Source organism: Eriocheir sinensis, chromosome 15 (genome assembly GCF_024679095.1).
Source record: "Eriocheir sinensis breed Jianghai 21 chromosome 15, ASM2467909v1, whole genome shotgun sequence".
Lineage (NCBI taxonomy): Eukaryota > Metazoa > Arthropoda > Malacostraca > Decapoda > Varunidae > Eriocheir > Eriocheir sinensis.
Genome location: NC_066523.1, coordinates 9,628,524 through 9,636,023, shown reverse-complemented (window position 1 = coordinate 9,636,023; position 7,500 = coordinate 9,628,524). Strand labels below are relative to the sequence as shown.

The window sequence follows — 7,500 nt, the reverse complement described above, 5'->3', positions numbered from 1 at the left end:
GGAAAATAACTACACTCATACCACCACCATAATCACCATCACGACCACCATCACCATCACGACCACCGGTCCCCTCTGAATACCACATCATCAACAGAAAGCAAACAATGGCATAATACATCAAAGGAGGTGGAAGAAATAGGGTACATACACGGCAAACAACTTAAAACCCTCCTGCTCTTCCCCTAATATGCTGCCTCCTTTCTCTTTCCTTTCACTCCCCATTAAAAGACTCCTAGATGCACCACGTCACACTCCTCACATCCTCCCTAGTCCATCCTTAGCTTCCTCACCTCCCACGGCCACTCTTCCCCAAATGTACTGCCTGACTTTTCTCTCCTTGTGTCCCCAAGATAAAACCTCTGCCACACACCTTAAGTTGTCCCATTCTGGTCTTCTCAACCCACACCCACACTAATACCTTCTTACGCTACCTCACCCAGCCCCATACCTCCTCAGCTCAACCCACTCTCTTCCTCCTCACCCCAACAAACCACCTATTATACCTCCTCACACCATTGCATTCTTACCTCTTCGCCCCACCCAACCGCATGCCATCAATAACCTCCACTTACCCACCCACTCCCTCTACCTCCTCACCTCACCCCAATCCTCTCATGACCAAACCTCGGTACCAAGCTCCGTACCTCTTCACCCCACCAGGCCCCACCGCCTATCACACCGCCCTGACCGCCTAAACAGTAATGGGATCACTCGCAGATCGGCTCTACTGCACCCTGACGTCTTCCTGAATGTGAGGCAATTGAATTTAAGATGAAAAAGGAAATCTAAATGTGGCAGCCTTTGAATAACACGAAGCCCATGGAAAACGGCCGAGCATGATCAACTTACGTATATGTGGTTAAGCTGGTGACAGGTAGATAAAGATGTAGAAAAGAAGACAGACAGACTAGGTACATGAAATACAGACTGGTAAGCAAATTGATAGATGAAATATGACGTCAGTGAAGAAGTCTTAGTTTTCCACACATACTATTTCACTAACACATTCTTTCATGAGAGGAGCATCAAGACACCTCTGTAACCAAATCTGATACATTGTTAAGGTCATTTTTTTTCTTTACAGCATAGGGGCAGGCCTTTTTAGCCTTTTATTTAAACTTTTAACTGTTTCCTATACCGATAACAATAAACGGAGGTAAATTAATAAAAAGAATGCAGAAAAGAATCAAACACACTGACCAAAAAAGAAACATATGAAGGTAGAAACACTTAGGCAGCCAGATACAAGGAAGTGATATCCGGATTAAGGAGGAATGAAGCCTCTGAAGTGACCACCTCCCTCAACCACTCTGCCCGCCCCGCCTGTTCTCCGTAGCCGGGCTCGGGCAAGGCTTAGCAAGCCCTTCCAGACGCCCCAAGGCTGCTACGGCCGAGCACCACCAAGAGGACCCAATTAGGGCGTAAAGGCTGCTCCGGGGACTTGGTGAGGAGCGAAACGCGCACACACACACACACACACACACACACACACACACACACACACACACACACACACACACACACACACAAGTTGGTCTGGATGAACTCTATTAATTCTTCTTTTTCTTTTCTTCCTCTTATTCTTCTTTATCTTTTTCTTCTCCTTCCTCTTCTTCTTACTCCTACTCTTATTTCTATTTTCCTCCTCCTCCTCCTCCTCCTCCTCCTCCTCCTCCTCCTCCTCCTCCTCCTCCTCCTCCTCCTCCTCCTCCTCTTACTCTTCCTCCTCCTCCTCTTCCTCCTTCTCCTCCTCCTCCTCCTCGTCCTCCTCTTACTCCTCCTCTTCCTGCTCTTATTCCTCGTGCTCCTGCTCATAAATACTCCACCTTCTCCCTCTCCCCTTGCATTTCCTCCTCTTTCTCGTCCCCACATTTTCAGTCTTCCTCATTATAAACACTTACTCTACCGTCCTGTTACAAAACGCACCGAATATTACGTTACAAATATTAGTACCGAAGAGGGACTTCATATCATTACGTAAACCTTAACTATCGAACTTTATTTTTGGCGTCAGTAACTCAAAACGTTCTACACAAATTCCACTTTTCTATGATGGCATTTTTTTTTCTCTCTTCTTAGGTAAATTGTGTCGCCAAGTGCTTCATCAATAGAAGTCCCAACAAGAACTTTCCTATCCGGCTCTCGGCCAAATTAGCTTCAAAGTTCGGTATTCTATTTCACTGCCTTTTTGTTCTCTGGTTCAAGGGCGCAGACAAGCCTCATACAAATATTTCATCTGCTCCACCTGTACAAACAATACATAAAAAACAGTGTTGATTTATTATAGTAACTGCCCCTTCAGGTTCCCTTTAGGCTGTACCTCTCCTCTCGCAAGCCACGAAAGTGTTCCTTCTTTTCACAATACAACCTACTCATTCACGTTCATTAATCAGACACTTATCGATGTGCTTTTCATCTGTTTAACACATTATCAATATTTTTTTCCATAGTTGATTGCCTGGAGCATCTCCATTCTACTGTGTTTTCTTTACCCTCTCATGACATGTCTTGAAAATGTAGATCTACCTATATTGCCTCAGCGACTTAGCTTTTCAGGAAAAAAAACTCTACCCCTGGGAACTAATAAGCTTTCATTCTTTTTTCGAAACTTTACTGTATTTCTATACCAGTAAAAACTATCGGATATCTTTTCTTTTTTCAGTACTCGCTTTGCTCTCTTTTGCTGAAAAATAAAACAATTGATTTTATTCTTTCTCGACCTTAAAATAACCTCGGCTACCGTCGCATCAACAATTACTTTATTTTTCTATCCTGTTTTTCCCTTTTAGAGTAGCAATATTTGTGGTAACACTTCTGCAACTCGGCTAACTGATGGAGCTGTTACATAAAGCAGTAGTTAGTTCATGGTACGCAGGTTTGAGGCTGACGTGTGTGTGTGTGTGTGTGTGTGTGTGTGTGTGTGTGTGTGTGTGTGTGTGTGTGTGTGCGCGCGACGGGTTCGTCTGCACTTCATTGTCTTGATTTCAGTAAAATATTACAGATGAGTTCCTGATATAGTTAATAGAAGGAAAAAAGTTGATACTGCAAAATATTAGGTGCGGTATTATTGGAAACGTTCTCTTGGACGCCTTCTTTTCAATAAACATCAAACGGGATGATAACATATCTGAATCGGTCTCAAATGAAAACCTCTGCGAGTCTGTGACGGAGGAGCACAAATTCAGAACAACGCTGAGGTGAGTAAATTGCTTATTAGGAAACAATTAAGGATTAAAAAGTTTAAATAGCTGATTACGCGACGTCCCACCCCCTTGCCGCCCGCCGGTCCCTCGACTCAAGCCGCGGCAATCACACTTTGTCCGCCTGTGTTGTTTTCAGTGCGGGGCTGTCACGTGAGCTTTCCTTCATTTATTGGAGCTAGTTACAAAATGTATATTCTAGGGTTAACAGGACTATCTAAATACCTTCTAGGGATTTCAAATGAATTTAATATATTAATATCTTAATTCGTTTTCAAATAAACCGAATCATAAGAAAGAAAGCTCATAATTGAATATTGTAACCAAACACTGCATCACCAGCTGTTGTGATAACTCTTGACACTGGATTTTATTTTAATACAAGTATAATACATATTAGACGTTAAACAAAACACGTTAGGGTGACACATTACAAGTCACCTCGGCATAAATTACAATAGATTCCGGCACACTCGACGCACGGCTGCTGCGGCGACCCAGGCAGGGGTGACGAGTGGCCTGTCCGCAGGTGGCGACGCCGAGAAATGGATGTGAGTAGCGTAACTTCGTTTATCGCCCCGCATCTGCCACTCCCCGCCCCACACCTGCCACTCCCCGCCCCACACCTGCCACTCCCCGCCCCACACCAGCCCCTCCCCGCCCCGCCACCTACCGCCTTCTTCACCCACCACTCCTGCCACGCCCAACCATGCAGTACGTACGGTACGGTATAAAATACTTATCGTATCGTACCGTAATCTTGTACCGTAATGGTACGGTATAATCCCGTAACCAATTTCGAACCTTTTAAAAGAAAAGGTCTAGAACACTGCACGCACTGCAGGACCAATCCGACTGTCTCTTGTGCGTGAGCATGAATCCGGGCGCGCACGATGGAGAGACTTGTGAGGGGTGTGGGGCGGGCGACACAGAGGAATGTGTGTGTGTGTGTGTGTGTGTGTGTGTGTGTGTGTGTGTGTGTGTGTGTGTGTGTGTGTGTGTGTGTGTGTGTGTGTGTGTGTGTGTGTGTGTGTGTAATTCACCTCTTGGTCTGCTGCGGGTCTCTCTCGAGACAGCCAGCCGTTCCCCTACGGAAGGAGCTCAGAGCTCAGTGACCGATCTTGGGGAGGACTGAGACCACTTACACACAACACACCACGACAACGAGGTCACAGCTCCTCGCCTTACGTCGCGTACCTACTCACTGCTAGGTGAACAGGGGGTACACGTGAAAGCAGATAAACCCAACTTATCTTCACCCGGTCGGGGAATCGAACCCCGGTCCTTCTGGTTGTAAGGCAGACGCTCTAACCACTGAGCTACCGGGCCGTGTGTGTGTGTGTGTGTGTGTGTGTGTGTGTGTGTGTGTGTGTGTGTGTCCCCAATAAGGCGGGACAATCCTATACTCCCATGCCCCGCCCAGTCACCTTGACGAAGGGCGTGACTACGCATTCGTCAGACGCATTATAGTCCAGTAAATCTAGGGTTCAACCTAAAACAAATTGCAATAGATTGTTTCTCACTTCTGAGTGACTTGACTAGTCCTCAGGTACATCATACTAAAAATCCCCATGAATCCATGTGGTGGAATTTGGAAAGTCATATATCTGAAAATAATAGTTTTATCAGGTCAATAAAAAATTCAGAATTGATTGTTTTATGGCAGGTTATTTTAAAGATAAATAAATATATAGGAAAAAATAATAAAATATTAAATTTTGATTGCTGATTTTATTTTCAAAGACATATTCCTCAGAACTAGTGGCATCCATGACAAAATGCATCGAAGTAAAAATTGTAGAACAAACTTTCCTCTTTTGAAATATATATACAAGTTTATGCATATTTTAAAAATTGACAAAGTTATGAGGGAAAATATACAGAAAGCCAAGATTGTTGCTTACTGGTGCATCCCAGTCAGCTGATCGCCTGACTCGCTCAGTACAGAGCATGAAGAATGTGGAAGGTGGCAACACGTGATATTCCCATATCATCACTTTTCTTTTTTGACCTAAGGAATCGGTTTGCAGGTGCATCTGAAGTATACAAATTATTCTGATGGGCTGCAATTATACGTGGATCAGTAAATTGCTTCCTGCAGTCAGTGTGCACAGTCTGTCCTATTTCAGTCCTGACATTACTGCCACGTGCTTCACTACATCTATTCACAGTGGCGCTTCCCTTCTGAGTCAGCTTTGCAATAGGTTCTTCCCCACACTGTTTGCCACATATTGCACATTCCATCCCAGGTTGTAGACCTGTAATAACATGCATATTTGGTTGCAAATATAAATCAGATTTTCCCCTGAATTACAACCCTTCCTTTTACAGAATTTTACAGAATTTGAAGCTACGAGCGAAAAACTTACTTTTGCTAAGTAATTTAATTGGACTATAACTTATCCTAAGCTATGGTGTTCAAAATTAATAGCATATGATCATAGAGCATCTCCAACTTAAAATAACACGTGCTTTCACCTCTAAAAGTATTTGCAAAACTCGTGTCACAACCTGTATACAATAGGCTACACTGTAAATTTATTAGACTAACCTAATATTTGTCATTAATTCTTTTAACATTTTCTGTGCTCTACTACTACTACTACTACTACTACTACTACTACTACTACTACTACTACTACTTACAACAGCAGCAGCAACAACAAAACAACAGCAACAATACTACTACAACTGCTACTACTACTACTACTACTAATAATAATAATAATAATAATAATAATATCATCACTTTGCCAGTATGTTAACTTAGCACTTGTAATATTATAAAAGCCATTAATGACGTAGGTAGCAACATACTTACAAGAAAAGTGATGATATGGGAATATCACGTGTTGCCACCTTCCACATTCTTCATGCTCTGTACTGAGCGAGTCAGGCGATCAGCTGACTGGGATGCACCAGTAAGAAGCAAGCAACAATCTTGGCTTTCTGTATATTTTCCCTCATAACTTTGTCAATTTTTAAAATATGCATAAACTTGTATATATATTTCAAAAGAGGAAAGTTTGTTCTACAATTTTTACTTCGATGCATTTTGTCATGGATGCCACTAGTTCTGAGGAATATGTCTTTGAAAATAAAATCAGCAATCAAAATTTAATATTTTATTATTTTTTCCTATATATTTATTTATCTTTGTAAAATAACCTGCCATTGCTATAAAACAATCAATTCTGAACAATTTTTATTGAGTTGTGTTTCCTGATAAAACTATTATTTTACCAGATATATGACTTTTAAGAAAATTCCAAAATGGCCGCCGTATACCCCATTCCACCACATGTATTCATGGGGATTTTTAGTATGATGTACCTGAGGACTAGTCAAGTCACTCAGAAGTGAGAAACAATCTATTGCAATTTGTTTTAGGTTGGGCACAATTTTATGCTAGATTTACTGGACTATTAAGATTCATGCTGTTCAGTGCGATAAAATTACGAAAAATGAGTGGCACAGGGAATCATTCAGAAAAAAATCGTACCATAATTTCGTATTGTTCTTAAATTCTCTAAAACAGCATTTCATTTTCCTCTACTAATTGTTAATTTTATGTTTGTTAACTTCTTGGACCAAAGATGCTGCGAAATATTTTTTTGCAGCATGGTATTGTTTACGTATAAATGATCATTTTTTGAGCCTATATTGCTGAACCGTAAAGTGTGTTGAATAAAACCATCTACCTACCTATATACCTGTACATCTACCTACCAATGCACCTGTACATAGATACATACATATATATATATATATATATATATATATATATATATATATATATTTATATATATATATATATAGATATATATATATATATATATATATGTATATATATATATATATATATATATATATATATGTATATATATATATCACACACACACACACACACACACACACACACACACACACACATTAAATATAAGCACATTATATAGATAGTAATAGATAGATAGATGGATAGATATTTATAATTCTGTATATTTGAATAACCTCGCTCCACACTCGTCAGAATCCCCCTTTGCTCTATACTGCACGCCTGTCCTTGCTAGTCACTGCACACCTGTCACACCCACCTGCCTCCTGGCTCAGCCTGTACACCTTTACACCTGCAGCCACTGTATCACGCAACACCTGCCTCGTGTATCACTCCAACCAAAAAGAGATCTAAAGTAAATCTGCTCTCTCTCTCTCTCTCTCTCTCTCTCTCTCTCTCTCTCTCTACTGATATCAAACTTTCTCCGCCGTACCACATATTTACCTTCGCTCCCCTGACCTG

At 41.3% G+C, this 7,500-nt stretch overlaps 1 non-coding gene across 1 annotated transcript; it reads right to left on the bottom strand.

Moving 5' to 3' along the window:
• Window positions 1–4,458: 4,458 nt before the first annotated feature.
• Window positions 4,459–4,532, bottom strand: Trnav-uac (transfer RNA valine (anticodon UAC)). Its single transcript has one exon. It is a non-coding gene; the product is annotated as a tRNA-Val (tRNA).
• Between the last annotated feature and the right edge of the window lie 2,968 nt (window positions 4,533–7,500).